Below are 18,534 nucleotides of genomic sequence, written 5' to 3' on the forward strand. Positions count from 1 at the left end.
TGGCAACTCATTCATTGCAGCGCTGGTTGTAGAGCGAGTGGAAGTAGGGAGAACAATGTTTTATGGTTTGTAAAAAAGTGTTGAATAAAAACAGTGTTGACAGTGCTGAATAAAAACCTACAACATGAACTCAAAAACGGCTGCTCATTGCTGTATTCTTTGACAGTCTCTCTCTGGTCATGGTTCTAAAAGTTCTGAAATCTCACGTAGGCTAGTATCAACTCTGCTGTGGGTGGGGTCGTGGAAGCTGCAGGCACGGTGATTGAGCCATCCAATTGGTCAGTAGTAGGCTCACTTGATTTAGCTCTCCAGGTCCACCGGGTAGGCAGAGTTTGTAGACAAATCAATGGTTCAAAATGGGAAGACTTTTCCTACCTGGCGGGCAGGGCAGCTGAATCAAGTACACCTACCGCCAACAGCGCAAGATGAATATATTATTTATTTTAATAAACACGAACGCAAGGCTTTGGTCACGTTCCTCTGCTCAGACGTTGCATGCGTCAACCAATGGTTGCGTGCCGCATCATCGGCTGACAGATTGCTATAACATTATGATGTTAGCTGATATGTGAAATACCTATCTGGCATGCGTCAGCAACGCCTGGGCAGGTGCACCTAATTGTTGGATTTCTACAGACATTTTTGTAGATTGACTAGGAATGCCTTGAAGATCGACCAGTGGTGGAAGCCCATTTAGACTATTGAGATGCACCCACAGAGAGCAACAGGAAATAGCCCATGTTGACAGCACACTTACACCAGAGAAGTAACAATCTGCATTATCATACCGTAAGTCACCTAAAAAGTGGGATCTCCTCCTACAATTTGGCACAGATTTTCTTCATTTTAAGCAAAGAAATAAGCCTGTTGTCCTGTTACATGGCATGCATTATTCCGCTGTGTTTTGTATATTTTGCTGTCACAATGCATGTATGCATTTGTAGGCCAATTTGGAAACTATAGATAGAACTATGGGTAATGCAGTCAATCAGCTTCATTTCAATGCATCATAATGCTTTTGGTAAAAAGCTCAATGACCAAACCATAGAATTAGGAATTAGAATCTCTATGGACCAAACTGTATGGCTCTGAAAAACAGGTGTTGGAGGAAAAAGGTATCAACAACTGCATATCCCTGTAGCTGTTCTGTTTTCCCCAACTCTTAAACTAACAAATAAAGCAATGTTCCTAGTCAAATAAGCAGTAGGCCTAAAACCTAGGCAACACACGTGAGCAGGTAGATTAGTCAGCCCACACTGGAGAGGAGGAAATCTTAATTTTTATTACAATTCTTTCTAAGAGACAGCAAGTGCCATGAACCCACAGGACATATGGGAGTTTTTTTTAATGCTCTGGAGTTGAGAATATTAGCAGCATATCCAGAGACCAAAAAGTTGAACAGAAACACATTTCTCAGGGAGAATTGCACTGAATAAAATTATAAACCTTTAATGATTTACCGCTAGAATTGGCATATATTTCGGAAAGGAGGACGGCATAACTCGATGAGGCAACTTACCACTGTTTGACTTGACCTTTCGCTTTTTCCCACTCTGATCCACACTAGGAGCGTCAGGGAATTCACTATTCTGAGGCAAAGAAAAATCAAAAGAGAAGTCAAGTGGACAATAGGCATCAGCTCTTTCTTTAATATAAAGAGATCTAAAAGATGCAGCCCTAAAAGCAGGATCCCCATTGTCAAATAACCCCTCCCCTTACCGCTTTGCGCTTCTTCTTCCTCTTTGTATTCAACTCGCTCTGTTCACTGTCCGCTGCTCCGATCCCCACGTCCGAGCGTCCGACAGTCGAGGATAGTGGTGAATTTGGGATCTGTTTGGCTGCTTCTTCATACTGCTCCTCCTCTGGTTCTAGGCTGCTCCGATCCCCTCGTCCGAGCATCTGACAGTCACGGCTGGTGGTGAATTAGCGATTCGTTTGGCTGGGACCAGGCCCGTTGGCATCAGAAATAGCTCCCTCACCTTCCTTCGACAGTGGAGCGTTACGGTTTTCCACTGCCTTGTGGCATCTGGTTGATGGTTGTTGATCTCGAGCCTTCCTGTTTGACAAAGCCAATGAGTACGGTTACATGTCTGATTAATATAATAGTTCCATTTAAAACGCTTACATACTTTGCAAGAAGAATGATTTCCCTAATAATCCTGTTTACATGGACACATCTGAACTCAGGCTACCTGATGGGACTTAAATAAATGCAGAAAATCGGCTATCAAAATAAACGTTCTACCATAGCGACCACTTTATTTTTGCAAAGCCTATTTCATTCTGAGTTCGGACATATAAAGCTTGTATGTGAACACTATTTCTAACATGCATACTTTCAGTTTTTCCTAAATCACTTCACTTGCGCTACCAGTGCTGGCACATGTGCAGATTAAATACACAGCTGGAACGCCGATTAAGCCGTTTACATGTCCTAATAATCCCAAAGATTGCTCAGAAAACCAGGTGATCGGCGTATGCGAACTTCGATTTTGACCTCACTCCGATTAAGATAAGCAGAGTAAAGTGTTTACATGACTATTGCCCTACTCTGCCTGCTGCCATAATCAGTTTAATATTAAATTATCAGCGTGCATGTAAACGTACTCAATGTAGTGTATGTAGCTGCTTTTAATCATGGAAGCTGTATGCATAAGACTTTTCTCAACTGGCACAACAACGAACATTTTAAAGGTACTTTCAGGGCTCCTGTTGTCTAAAACGAAAAGGCAACATAAGCAAAAACTATTTGTTTGGACAACAGACATGTGAACAAATAATCACAAATAACCACATTGTCTCTTCCTGTAGCGACAAGAAACATGGAACTCACTTCTTCAGTTTGCGGTTCCTTTCCCTGACGAGAGAGAGCAGCTCCGCACCTAGGGTGTGTTCCACAGACATGGGTTTCAGTTTTGGGTTCTTCATCTTATCTTTGTGCGAATGAGTGGCAATGTGCTCGGCGTACTCCGTCAGACCCAAGGAGGACACATTGCACACTTTGCACCAGTGGCTACAGTCCCTGGGAAGGAGGAGAGGAGGTCAGTGCCACACACACACACACACTAACCTCTAGTCCTGATAATGCATATTTCATGCAAATTTGATATGCATGATCAGGTCTAGAGATGGAGCCTAGATGGTGTGTGATACAGGGTTGGGGTCAATTCGAAATGTAATTCAACCCATGAATTGAAATTCGAATTGGCCACACCCCACAGCAAGCAGAACTAGATTTGAATTTGAAATAAAGTTAGTAGAATTTAATTCAAACCTATTCAAAGAAATTCAACTGAGACATGAGTCTCATTGCTTTGACATTCGAGCCAGCAACCTTTCTGTTACTGGCCCAACGCTCCTACACCGGTACATGTACAGTGGGGAAAAAAAGTATTTAGTCAGCCACCAATTGTGCAAGTTCTCCCACTTAAAAAGATGAGAGAGGCCTGTCATTTTCATCATAGGTACACGTCAACTATGACAGACAAAATGAGAAATGTTTTCTCCAGAAAATCACATTGTAGGATTTGTAATGAATTTATTTGCAAATTATGGTGGAAAATAAGTATTTGGTCAATAACAAAAGTTTCTCAATACTTTGTTATATACCCTTTGTTGGCAATGACACAGGTCAAACGTCTTCACAAGGTTCACACACTGTTGCTGGTATTTTGGCCCATTCCTCCATGCAGATCTCCTCTAGAGCAGTGATGTTTTGGGGCTGTCGCTGGGCAACACGCACTTTCAACTCCCTCCAAAGATGTTCTATGGGGTAGAGATCTGGAGACTGGCTAGGCCACTCCAGGACCTTGAAATGCTTCTTACGAAGCCACTCCTTCGTTGCCCGGGCGGTGTGTTTGGGATCATTGTCATGCTGAAAGACCCAGCCACGTTTCATCTTCAATGCCCTTGCTGATGGAAGGAGGTTTTCACTCAAAATCTCACGATACATGGCCCCATTCATTCTTTCCTTTACACGGATCAGTTGTCCTGGGCCCTTTGCAGATAAACAGCCCCAAAGCATGATGTTTCCACCCCCATGCTTCACTGTAGGTATGGTGTTCTTTGGATGCAACTCAGCATTCTTTGTCCTCCAAACACGACGAGTTGAGTTTTTACCAAAAAGTTATATTTTGGTTTCATCTGACCATATGACATTCTCCCAATCCTCTTCTGGATCATCCAAATGCACTCTAGCAAACTTCAGACGGGCCTGGACATGTACTGGCTTAAGCAGGGGGACACGTCTAGCACTGCAGGATTTGAGTCCCTGGCGGCGTAGTGTGTTACTGATGGTAGGCTTTGTTACTTTGTTCCCAGCTCTCTGCAGGTCATTCACTAGGTCCCCCCGTGTGGTTCTGGGATTTTTGCTCACCGTTCTTGTGATCATTTTGACCCCACGGGGTGAGATCTTGCGTGGAGCCCCAGATCGAGGGAGATTATCAGTGGTCTTGTATGTATTCCATTTTCTAATAATTGCTCCCACAGTTGATTTCTTCAAACCAAGCTGCTTACCTATTGCAGATTCAGTCTTCCCAGCCTGGTGCAGGTCTACAATTTTGTTTCTGGTGTCCTTTGACAGCTCTTTGGTCTTGGCCATAGTGGAGTTTGGAGTGTGACTGTTTGAGGTTGTGGACAGGTGTCTTTTATACTGATAACAAGTTCAAACAGGTGCCATTAATACAGGTAACGAGTGGAGGACAGAGGAGCCTCTTAAAGAAGAAGTTACAGGTCTGTGAGAGACAGAAACTTACATTTTACATTTTAGTCATTTAGCAGACGCTCTTATCCAGAGCGACTTACAGGAGCATTTAGGGTTAAGTGCCTTGCTTAAGGGCACATCGACAGATTTTTCACCTAGTCGGCTCGGGGATTAGAACCAGCGACCTTTCGGTTACTGGCACAACGCTCTTACCCACTAAGCTACCTGCCGCCCAAACTTGCTTGTTTGTAGGTGACCAAATACTTATTTTCCACCATAATTTGCAAATAAATTCATAAAAAATCCTACAATGTGATTTTCTGGACATTTTTTCTCATTTTGTCTGTCATAGTTGACGTGTACCTATGATGAAAATTACAGGCCTCTCTCATCTTTTTAAGTGGGAGAACTTGCACAATTGGTGGCTGACTAAATACTTTTTTCCCCCACTGTATATGACTATTGCCAACTTATAAACTTCTTCATAATTATTAGTATTACAAATTACCCTCAACTCTGTAATAAATCACCTTCAATTCCTCATCCCATGCCTTTAGAATTTCCAGTGTGGGTGATCAATTCACACTAAATAGTCAGGACACAGGTCAGAGGTCATTCAAACCCTTCAAAGAAATGTTCCATTCTTATAGTATAAACTGATCATTAACAACAGTCAAAACATTTCATAAATGTTATGTATCCCAAGCGTACATTAAGTCCTCATGACATTTCTTCTTAAAATAAATAATGTGTTTACCCAAAATTTACTCAGAAAACAAAAACTTCATAAAATTAAGTGTGTGCCCCTTTAAGACTTATCATCTCTAACCTGTGAAAAAACCCTAAAATAAAAATATAAAACCTTTATAAACATCATACTAGGTGGGTTGTGTGTGGTTATTTGAAAAACCCAATTGGAAAACAACAAACAAAAATAGCCAGGCCTTATTTTAAATTGGTAGCTCCCTTTCACGGCCTAAGTATAAGACTGCTGAATTTTACTAACTGCTCCCCCTAGCCCACAGACTTGGGAAACATTCCAATGAGAGATAAGGAAATCCCCATTCTCCTGGAAGAGAAAGTATACATTTAGTTAACATTCAAGTATAATCAGCAATCCAAAAATTGTAATTACACACAAAACATGATGCAGATATACGCTGTCCTACCTCACATCAATAATCGTTTGTTTCAATCTAATTCCTCATAACTACTCCATAAGAAGATTACATAAAATCTCTCAAAAGATGAAAACCACTCAAGTTTCCCTGAGTTTACAATGAGTATTTTTTACTTGATTACCCTTTAGACTTCATCCTCTGTAATGCTCACAATGATTATTCAACCCCATAATCAGCTCCATTTGATCCCATATCAAATTATCCTAGTATTGGTACTTGATCAACAACATAGGAAATATCTGTTTCCCCTTATATTGTTCCTGTCACCCCTCTAAATGTCATATTGTCATGCCCTGATCTAGAGAACTCTTGTTGGTTGGGTCAGGGTGTGAGTTTGTTGAGATCTATGTTATTGTATTTCTATGTTGTAGATCTAGGTTGATATTTCTATGTTTGGCCGGGTGTGATTCCCAATCAGAGGCAGCTGTCGCTCGTTGTCTCTGATTGGGGATCATACTTAGGTAGTGAGTGCATACATTATTATTAAATTTTTTCATACTGGCCCCCCATGGGAATCGAACCCACAACCCTGGCGTTGCAAACGCCATGCTCTACCAACTGAGCTACATCCCTGCCGGCCATTCCCTCCCATACCCTGGACGACGCTGGACCAATTGTGCGCCGCCCCATGGGTCTCCCGGTCGCGGCCGGCTACGACAAAGCCTGGATTCGAACCAGGATCTCTAGTGGCACAGCTAGACCACTGCGCCACTCGGGAGACATGAAACATGGTATTGACTGCACCTTGGTCTGACCCGTCTCTCAACGATCGTGACACATATTTCATTCATTTGCAAATATAATCAATTACTCCGCGTAAGGAAACCATGATATTTTATCCCATGCATTTATTTAAAAGATTGTTTGAGACGTTGACTCCTACTTTTCCCTTAACATATACTGTAGGGGACTTCCATCAATACTGGAAAGAAAAAAAACTCCCACTCAAAACACATCAGATAATACCATGTTTCATTATGTTCACTACACCTACTAATATAAACCTATAACCCCTTTTCAGTAATGTAATCTCCTCCAATTGTTGCATTGATGTCTTAAAACAAAAACGTATTGTTTAATAACTTCAGAACTTACAAAAAATTTAAATTAAAAATAAAAATTGTCAAAGAACATTCTATATTCAAATATCTATACATGTGCTCCACATTACCCTCTGCGTCCTGTACATCTCAATATAGCCCAACTAGCACTACTCTCTTTCACCCTCTTACTAAATCATAGCATTAGTAAATTCTATCCACAAACCACTACTACTTAATAACATATTTTCATTCACCTAACTAGAAAGCATTATTTTAATACCAGTCTACTCAAACAATCCAATTCAACATTTCTCATCTCCCAATTAACCTACTTTCCTTCTTCAAACAATCCAATTCAACATCTCATCTCCCAATTAACCTGCTTTCCTTCTTCAAACAATCCAATTCAACATTTCTCATCTCCCAATGAACCTACTTATCCTTCTAACACAGAAAACCCTCTACAATATCTATTATTCTCTATCGCTGACTTTCCATCTAACGGTACTCTAGCATATGACAAATTATTTTTAAGTTATAGTCAAAACAAACAAAACATCTATTCACAGTGATGCAACTTTAAATACTATGTTATCCTATGCTGCCATGTGTTGGTAAGACAATCCCTTTCCTACAATCTTATCAATTCACCCAGTGATCTAGGTCAATAGCATCAATGTAACAGTTTTGCTTTCGTGCCTACATAAAACAAATAAAAAATATTCTACCTTTATTTAACTAGGCAAGTCAGTTAAGAACAAATTCTTATTTACAATGACAGCCTACACCGGCCAAACCCAGATGACACTGGGCCAATTGTGCGCCGCACTATGGGACTCCCAATCACAGCCAGTTGTGATACAGCCTGGAATCGAACCAGGGGGTCTGTAGTGACGCCTCAAGCACTGAGATGCAGTGCCTTAGACCGCTGCGCCACTCGGGAGCCCATGGGCTTGAACCAGGGACACTCTGCACACATCGACAACAGTCACCCTCGAAGCGCCATTACCCGTCGCTCCACAAAAGCAACGACCCTTGCAAAGCAAGGCAAACAACTACTTCCAGGTCACAGAGCAAGTTACGTCACCACTCTAAACGCTACTAGTTCACACCACTAACTAGCTAGCCCTTCCACACCGGTAACATTTACCCCCCTTTGACTTTCTCCTTTCTCGCAGCAACCAGTAATCCCACTACACCAAACTTAACCCATTATGTCCCTTACAGCCCTCTCACGTTCAGCGAGCCCCAGTTGCTAACCCTGAAAGATCAACACCTAGAAATTCTCCAGACAACAAATAAAAACCATTCTCAAAAAGCGTTCTGCATTTCTCTCTATCGTAGGGTTGAAAAACTAATTTAACAACATTAACAATCAATTGCTGTAGTAGCTTCATGTTTGGTTCAGTTTATCTGTTACGATATTGTATCAGTAATATTTCTGTAGTGACCTCAGCTACAAGTTCCTATATTCCTCAGTTAATGTTATCCTTCATACTCTGCTCCCTTCCAACACAGCTTCATAATCCCTGTTGTATTTTTAATACTCTTTTTATTCTATTTGTCCCCTTGCTTCACTTTCCATTAAGATAAGACACTCGCTTCCCTGTGCTTCGTCACTATACCCTTATTTTCCCTTGTTATCAATTAAGATCATAGCCACAGCTCTTATGAAACCACCAATCCGCCATTATTAGGATACAGCAGATCTAGGTAACTGTCCTTTCTAAGTAGGTTACAAGTAACAAACCAAACACTTGCTGTAGTTGAGAAGCATATATTGAATTTATATCCATAGTATCAATATCCAAATTATGGATTGACATTACGGCACCATTCTCAATCGTTTAAGCTAGCAAACCATTAGGCAACGCAAAAAAAATTACTACCACGAAATCGTCTCGCTATTCCTGTTAAATAAGTGAGTCTTTCCATTTGAACCAAGCACACTACAAACCTTCCATTCTACATCACCAAACCAAATACTTTGTAGTATCTGTCTAAGCAACACATACCAACAGTTGAATTACAGTCAGCAACCCAGATTTTACTCTATGCCATTGAAATGACAAATAAATCCCATAAATAGCCCAATTACACTGGTTTATCATCTTACCATCTGATATAAAATGAAGTTCCTTCACTTCACCACCTTAGCTCCGCAATGATAATTAGTTTAATGGAAACCCTGAATGGGCTTTGTACTATGTTATAAGTTACGTCTATAACTTCCACTCCTTATGGGCAGGTCATTTCTTAAACCTTATCTCTGTCAAAGGATCTAACAATGGTACAAACTTAGAAAACCCATATTCATTATTTCCCACCCATGACGTACGTCTACGTTTGGGTGAGCAAGTTAATACATACATAGCACTCTAATTATGATTTTCTCACTTCTCTAGTAATCGATTACATACATAAACTTCATCCTATTTTCACATCGTCACAAACTCCATATAGAACGGTTGAAACTTCTAGGTACTCACAACTTTTGTTCAACGATCCTCACTCAACACAAATCAACTTCTACAAACATACTCCCAGCGGACCAAAAAATAAAACAGACTGTAATTTCCAGGACACTGCCCTGCCTGTCCCAGAAAATACAGACTTTTCCACTACTCTCTAAAATAACCACACGCTCTCCATACCCCTCTTTGATATTATATGATAGGCATTGATGTACGGAACCACAATATAATGTTATATCAAAGCTTATTATCCAAATTTATATTAACCTGTCATGCATATTCATATAATTTAATCTCTCCATGCTGATAAATCACTAAGATATAGTTCCACATGGAAAAATCCTAATTTACTTAACACCCATTTGCACATAGTCTGATTTACATTACTTTACAAGAGACTTGTTCTAAATGTGGATTTGTCTGTAATAATTTCATCATTTCCTGTCTCTCTCTTCGAGGTAAATGAAGCTCTGATTTACTCTTTAATGGTGACTGTTTTGCCAGATACCGGTCTACTAAGCTGGCCATTCATTACTGCCATTAGTTCATGCAATATTAGTAATCAAATACTTGAATCAAATCCCCACCTTGATCTTTATTAAAATGTTGTTTGCCTATTTTGTCTTTGGTGCTATGATTCAACAGGCTCACTTGAATCTGCTCGCTCTCCTGGCCGTTTTGAGTAATTCACACAGGACTAATTTTCTCATAGGGCTTCTATAACACGGCTGAGGCCTTGAACCTATTCACATCCACCTCTCTACTCTGCTTCCCCGAGGACCCGAACCTACGAACAATGTCTATTCTTTCATCACATGACTTGAACCTATGAACAATGTCTATTATTTCATCACAGGACTTGAACCTATGAACAATGTGTATTCCTTAAGCTTTCTGAGGACTTGAACTTCACAACTTTTCACATTAGAATGTCGTCTTTCTACCAAGGACTTTAACCTTCAAACAAGGACTTGAACCTTCAACAAAATACTAATTTTCTTAAGCTTGCTGAGGACTTGAACCTCGCAACTTTATAATGACCTAAACCTCTATCTTTGTAATGTCGTACACATTAAAAGACCCTACGCCCAATCTTGTTAAACCCATTCTCCTTCTCCTCTGTTGTTTTTAGTCATTACTCTGAACAAACCCTTCTTAGAATCATAGCACCATGTTATTGTCTAATTTGATCATTCTCCTTACATCCCTTCTACACAACTCAACATCACTCATCGTCCCCCTTTAAAAATAATGAATTTTAAACGTTCGTTACAGCTCAGCTTTACCACAGATAAGCAGAATTTGACATAATCCAATAAATGAAAGTCTGCTTACCTGTTAGTTTGGCTGTAAACTGCATCCTTTTCGTTCAGACGCCAATCTGTTATGATGAGTTTCTATGGTATCAAGTAATTCAGGATGCAAGAATATACTTAAACAGTTATATGGAGAGTTAATACAAATATTTAATAGGTACGGTACTGGGTTCTGTCATGATTTAACTGGATTTGAACCCAAATGCAGACAACTACACCGAGCCAGAGAAGGTTTAACAGGTTTATTTACAAAGTTCAATTTGTCCAGGTTTCCAATAATAGGGGAAGAGCAAGTCCAGGTTTACAGGGAGGGTAACAGATCCAGGTTCAGAGCAGGTGTGGTACCGTAATGTCCTAGTGTCCGTGGTGAGTCCAAAAGGGAGGTCCGGTAGTGGAAAGCAGGATGGTGGTGGCAGGAGTGAAGCGGAGGCAGGAGTCAGGTTCCAATAATCTGTGGCACAGGAGAAAAGTAACTAGAACAGGCCAAAAACACAAAGGGCGAAAACAAGCAGGTTGAGTCAACAGCGAAACTAACATGGTCGTCTTGACTATGATCTGACGATGAGTGGCAAGTTTGACCGGGTCTTAAAGGCTGAGGTGATTATGGTGAATGAGCTGCAGCTGGAACCCTGACTCCCGCACACCAGACTTCACTCCTGCAATCAAGGACAGACAGAGGGGAGGGGGAGAGCAGAGAGAGCGCTACCTAGCAGCAGTAGGCCTAACAGGTTCATCTAAAAAAAGGCACGTGCTTTGCCTCTTGCCATTCAAACTACTAGACAAAGAAAACCTCTCAGTTTATATAAGTCATGTTACATGTTTCTTCAACACCATCTGTTAACCATCAGTGGGCACTCCCTTCTTTGATGTTATTACCTTGTACCCCAAGTCAGTATATTATGTCCATCAATCATTCTAAGATAAACCTCAGGTGACTCTTGGTGCCACACAGTCTGGAGGCCAAGGATTCCAGTATGTCGAGGGAGATTACTATCTACTAGATTTAACCTTGTTCCCACAACACCATGAAAAGACATCATAACAATACGTCATAATATTATGCAGGAGTTGTTGTCCCACAACTTCCACATATAAACCAATCAGCATCCAGGATCCAAACAACCCGCTTTTTTATAAATACTAACCCTTTAAAATGCAATATAATTCTAGAATGCTGCTGTAGATTACTGAGAATTTTCCAGATAAAGCAAATTTTCTCACACATTTCAAACAGACAGCTCAAAAACAAAGAACAAATGACAATTACAAGTTAACTTAGTTGTAAAGAGCAGACCCTTCTTTAATGACACCACATTCATGTCAATAGGAATAACACTAATTTTGTCTTCCATTGTGTAAAGACACTCACTATCAAAAAAGTATTAACACAACAAAAAAATGATAAAGTATTTACACTTGAGTACATTGATTAAATTACTCACTCATAAATATTTACAAAATAATGCTAATCTGAAAGCTATTCCCCAAGTTTCACAGCATCAAACATTGACAACATCAAACATACAGTACCAGTCAAAAGTTTGGACACACCTACTCATTCAAGGGTTTTTCTTTATTTTTACTATTTTCTACATTGTAGAAATCACCACTATGAAATAACACATATGGAATCATGTAGTAACCAAAAAAGTGTTAAACAAATCAAAATATATTTTATATTTGAGATTCTTCAAAGTAGCCACCCTTTGCCTTGATGAGAGCTTTGCATTCTCTCAACCAGTCACCTGGAATGCTTTTCCAACAGTCTTGAAGGAGTTCCTACATATGGAGGTGTGTTTTTTTGGTCATTGTCCTGTTGAAAAACAAATGATAGTCCCATTAAGCAAAAACCAGAATGGATGGCGTATCACTGCAGAATGCTGTGGTAGCCATGCTGGTTAAGTGTGCCTTGAATTCTAAATAAATCACTGACAGTGTCACCAGCATAGCACCCCCACACCATCACACCTCCTCCTCCATGCTTCACAGTGGGAATCACACATGCAGAGGTCATCCGTTCACCTACTCTGGCTGTAACAAAGACACGGCGGATGGAAACAAAAATCTCAAATTTAGACTCATCAGACCAAAGGACAGATTTCCACCGGTCTAATGTCCATTGCTTTTGCTTCTTGGGCCAAGCAAGTCTCTTCTTATTATTGGTGTCCTTTAGTAGTGGGTTCTTTGCAGCAATTCGGCCATGAAGGCCTGATTTACGCAGTCTCCTCTGAACAGTTGATGTTGAGATGTTTCTGTTACTTGAACTCTGAGTTGCAATCTGAGCTGCAGTTAATTGCAGATTTCTGAGGCTGGTAACTCTAATGAACTTATCCTCTGCAGCAGAGGTAACTCTGGGTCTTCCTTTCCTGTGGCGGTCCTCATGAGAGCCAGTCTCATCATAGCGCTTGATGGGTTTTGCGACTGCACTTGAAGGAACTTTCAAAGTTCTTGAAATTTTCCGGATTGACTGACCTTCACGTCTTAAAGTAATGATGGACTGTCATTTCTCTTTGCTTATTTGAGCTGTTCTTGCCATAATATGGACTTGGTCTTTTACCAAATAGGGCTATCTTCTGTATACCACCCCTACCTTGTCACAACACAACTGATTGTCTCAAACGCATTAAGAAGGAAAGAAATTCCACAAATTAACTTTTAACAAGACACACCTGTTAATTGAAATGCATTCCAGGTGACTACCTCATGAAGCTGGTTGAGAGAATGCCAAGAGTGTGCAAAGCTGTCATCAATTTAAAGGGTGGCAACTTTGAAGAATCTAAAATCTAAAATATATTTTGATTTGTTTAACACTTGTTTTGGTTACTACATGATTCCATATGTGTCATTTCATAGTTTTGATGTCTTCACTATTATTCTACAATGTAGAAAATAGTAAAAATAAAGAAAAACCCTGGAATGAGTAGGTGTGTCCAAACGTTTTACCGGTACTGTATATTGACAAAAAATATATACAGTGAGGGAAAAAAGTATTTGATCCCCTGCTGATTTTGTACGTTTGCCCACTGACAAAGACATGATCAGTCTATAATTTTAATGGTAGGTTTATTTGAACAGTGAAAGACATAATAACAACAAAAAAATCCAGAAGAACGCATGTCAAAAATGTTATAAATTGATTTGCATTTTAATGAGGGAAATAAGTATTTGACCCCTCTGCAAAACATGACTTGGTACTTGGTGGCAAAACCCTTGTTGGCAATCACAGAGGTCAGACGTTTCTTGTAGTTGGCCACCAGGTTTGCACACATCTCAGGAGGGATTTTGTCCCACTCCTTTTTGCAGATCTTCTCCAAGTCATTAAGGTTTCGAGGCTGACGTTTGGCAACTCGAACCTTCAGCTCCCTCCACAGATTTTCTATGGAATTAAGGTCTGGAGACTGGCTAGGCCACTCCAGGACCTTAATGTGTTTCTTCTTGAGCCACTCCTTTGTTGCCTTGGCCGTGTGTTTTGGGTCATTGTCATGCTGGAATACCCATCCACGACCCATTTTCAATGCCCTGGCTGAGGGAAGGAGGTTCTCACCGAAGATTTGACGGTACATGGCCCCGTCCATCGTCCCTTTGATGCAGTGAAGTTGTCCTGTCCCCTTAGCAGAAAAACAACCCCAAAGCATAATGTTTCCACCTCCATGTTTGACGGTGGGGATGGTGTTCTTGGGGTCATAGGCAGCATTCCTCCTCCTCCAAACACGGAGAGTTAAGTTGATGCCAAAGAGCTCCAATTTGGTCTCATCTGACCACAACACTTTCACCCAGTTCTCCTCTGAATCATTCAGATGTTCATTGGCAAACTTCAGACGGGCATGTATATGTGCTTTCTTGAGCAGGGGGACCTTGCGGGCGCTGCAGGATTTCAGTCCTTCACGGCGTAGTGTGTTACCAATTTTTTTCTTGGTGACTATGGTCCCAGCTGCCTTGAGATCATTGACAAGATCCTCCCGTGTAGTTCTGGGCTGATTCCTCACCGTTCTCATGATCATTGCAACTCCACGAGGTGAGATCTTGCATGGAGCCCCAGGCCGAGGGAGATTGACAGTTCTTTTGTGTTTCTTCCATTTGCCAATAATCGCACCAACTGTTGTCACCTTCTCACCAAGCTGCTTGGCGATGGTCTTGTAGCCCAATCCAGCCTTGTGTAGGTCTACAATCTTGTCCCTGACATCCTTGGAGAGCTCTTTGGTCTTGGCCATGGTGGAGAGTTTGGAATCTGATTGATTGATTGCTTCTGTGGACAGGTGTCTTTTATACAGGTAAGAAACTGAGATTAGGAGCACTCCCTTTAAGAGTGTGCTCCTAATCTCAGCTTGTTACCTGTATAAAAGACACCTGGGCGGCCAGAAATCTTTCTGATTGAGACGGGGTCAAATACTTATTTCCCTCATTAAAATGCAAATCAATTTATAACATTTTTGACATGCGTTTTTCTGGATTTTTTCGTTGTTATTCTGTCTCTCACTGTGCAAATAAACCTACCATTAAAATTATAGACTGATCATTTCTTTGTCAGTGGGCAAACGTACAAATTCAGCAGGGGATCAAATACTTTTTTCCCTCACTGTATGGGGGATAGGGAATAATGCAGACAATTGCATTGATGGAAGCTACAATCTATCTGTAATATTAAAGCTGATCTACCCCTTGAATTCATATGGGAACAGTAATAGTTAGAATAGTAACTGAAATCTGGACACTGACTGTAGGCCTCACATGTAGCCTATTGTAATATTAACTCTTGCAAAATTAAGTGTTTCTTGCAGTAAAACAATAGAGCAAATGTTAATTTTGTCTCTGGAACAAGAGTGGAGAAATATGATTTTTTTCATCTTGAGAAAATGTGAATGCGTGCTTACAGTCCGCGTTGTGTAGACTTAACGTGCAATTTCTTTCAGCGACATAAAAGCTGACAGTATTTCACTTTAAACCACATACAATATGCATGCAAGATGAACTGAAATACTATCAGAAACCTGTTGGATCGTTTTCATAACTTTTCATTTCAAACATTTCAAACAAACTGCATGGAAAATCTCCCTGGTCCCTAAACGCCTTTGCTCCGAAAGAGAAGCGGAAATGAAAGATACAGCTTTTCCGTATATTTGAATGCATCATCAACATTCTATCGATTTAGACTATTCTGGTGAGCAAGCCTTTATTTAGTATTCCAGGGCATCAAGTAATGACAAAAAAAAAGTTGCAAGTATCTAATTATAGACAAGTTGACTAACATATAGGCTACCAAATGGAAATTATAAGCAGAAAAATATCTAAATGAGGTTTAAAAACTTTTTTCTCCCCACCCCTTGTCAAAAGATCGTTACGCCGTCCCTGGTCAAAAGTAGGAATATTCTGTTTATTCATGGTTACTGGGATACTTGTGAAACTGGATATCAAAGGTGCATGTAAACAGCTTATCCTGAAATAAGACCTTAAAGACATGTAGTATCCAAAGTTTTCGGAGCATAAGTCTTTTTTTAAACCTCCCACTTTGGGCTGGATGTGGGCAATTCCATGGAGACAGAATTCCGCTTTTACACCGATGTTTCACTTTAAAATGTATGCCAAACAAAAACCATTGATTTCAAAGTTTAACAAACCATACAACTCTATGCACTAGGACTACATTGAACAATTTACACAGAACATTTCACGAAAACACACTTACTGGAAGAACTGTGCAGATGAAAGGTTGGTAACAGAATTACAGTAAAATCTCCCTTAGTTTTTTATGCGACCACATTTTCCAAAAAGAGATGTCTGCAGAAAGAATCGGGTATCAGCTATGACATGACACTTTGAGTTTGAAAACATGTATTTTGTTTATGAACTACAGTAGGTGAAGTGGATTTACATCCGGTAACGGAATTATGGTATCGTAATTACATCATGGGTCCCTGATCTGTACTATACAGAAATGCATAATTATGGATATGAATATCATTCTCTTCATGGTGATGTATCCTGAATAGGTACACAAATGTAGAAATATGCAATATCCTTAAATTGCATATTTGGCTATTATTTTACACACTGGCTATTATTGTAATGAGCTCCACCCCCAAACAAGACAACATTTGGTCCGGACCAGACCAAATCCGAAACAATCATAGACGTCCACACTTGTGAAACATAGAGAACGTTAACATGCACACTAATAATTTGATATTAAATGGATTATGGCAGTAGGCAGATTACGCAATAGTCACGTAAACACTTTACTCTGCTTATCTTAATCGGAGTGAGGTCAAAATCAAAGTAAGCATATGGCGATTAAAACACCTGGTTTTCTGAGCAATCTTTAGAATTATTAGGACATGTAAACGGCTTAATCGGCATTCCAGCTGTGTATTTGATCTGTGCATTTGATCTGAGTTCGGAACAACTGAATGTATGCATAGTAGAAGTAGTTTTCACATAAAAACTCAGATTAAAATATGATTCCCAAAAATAACATGTTCGCTGTGGTAGAACGTTTATTTTGATTGTCAATTTTCTGCATTTATCAGAGTGCCATCAGGTAGCCTGATTTCTGATGTGTCCATATAAACAGGATTATTACGGGAATCATTCTTCTTGCAAAGCATGTAAACGTTTTAATCAAACTATTATATTAATCTGACTATCCACAATAATCACATTATTGTGTGCATGTAACCGTACTCATAGACATCACAGTACAGCACAGTAAAGTAGTGTTGTCACGATACCAGAATTTTGCAAATGTAATAGTAGTGTGTGCATGCATTGCGTTAGTGAGCTTGTTTTGGCAAATTTCATGCACACAGATGACAAACAATCTGTTTCCCTTCCATTTGGGATGTATTTTATTGTACAGATCAACAACATTTGCATAGAAGTGTAAGCTGTCTCTTTAACCAGTAATGAAGTCATTCACCAGGCAAGAGTGGCGGCCCGGAGTCAGTTTGCTGAGGCAATAGATCATCTTTGGGAGAGTGTTGTGGAAAAGAACCACTATACTTTATTACAAATAAGGTCTTACAGAGTTTTTGTTGCCTCAAGAAATGACTTTATTAAAGTTTCAACAAAGCCGATGCCAGTCTGCAGAATGGCACACCCTCTTACTCTCTCCCTCCATGTTATATAGTCCCCTCATCAGTTTCCCGCTCTTTTATTGCTCCGCCCACTTATTTTGTCTCTGAGGGCGGCTAAACTCGACTTTTATTATGCACATAGTACTCCAACCAATCACTCACTCCCCTGTCTTGCCCACACACTCATGTTTAGTTTAAACTCTGTTCAACCCCGGCTCTTTTCACTGTGTTTGAAGACAGAACCAAAAGGCCCAAGCCAGTTTCAGTCTTTGATATGATAAGACAACCATGGATCTAAGTAAGAGCAAGCAATCTGACCCTAGGTCAGATTCCCTCTTTACCACCACACACACAGTGAAATGACCCAATTACATTTCTGGCCCAGTAACAAATAATTATAATTATTTGATTCCAAGATGGCGTAGTAGTGCAGTTCTGTTTTTGTCGTGTGTCTGTAAATAGCCTGTAAATACCCTGTTTTTTTTGTATTTTTCGTACATATTTCCCTATCAGACTTTTCATCCTTCTACAAAATATACTTTCCTGCAACCCGCCTCACTCAATGTGGAACGGATTCTATTATTGACTTACCTTTTATCTAGAATCTCCAGTTGAAACTAGCTAACCAGCTAACTAGCTACTTGCTATTAGCCACAGTTAGCGGAATTTCACCCAGAACATTGGATTTTTTTCCGCGGGATTAATTTTAATCACTGGACATTGATCACCGGATATTCGGCCAGTCTGC

The 18,534-nt window shown here is 40.1% G+C and overlaps 1 long non-coding RNA gene across 1 annotated transcript; it reads right to left on the reverse strand.

The window, feature by feature from the left end:
- Positions 1-10,944: 10,944 nt before the first annotated feature.
- Positions 10,945-11,299, reverse strand: LOC311109025. Its single transcript, XR_014610564.1, has 2 exons — positions 11,252-11,299; positions 10,945-11,167 (listed from the first exon to the last, which is right to left on the reverse strand). It is a non-coding gene; the product is annotated as an uncharacterized lncRNA (long non-coding RNA).
- Positions 11,300-18,534: the final 7,235 nt, after the last annotated feature.

The sequence above is a fragment of the Coregonus lavaretus genome (genome assembly GCF_964263955.1).
Source record: "Coregonus lavaretus genome assembly, chromosome: 34".
Taxonomy (NCBI): domain Eukaryota; kingdom Metazoa; phylum Chordata; class Actinopteri; order Salmoniformes; family Salmonidae; genus Coregonus; species Coregonus lavaretus.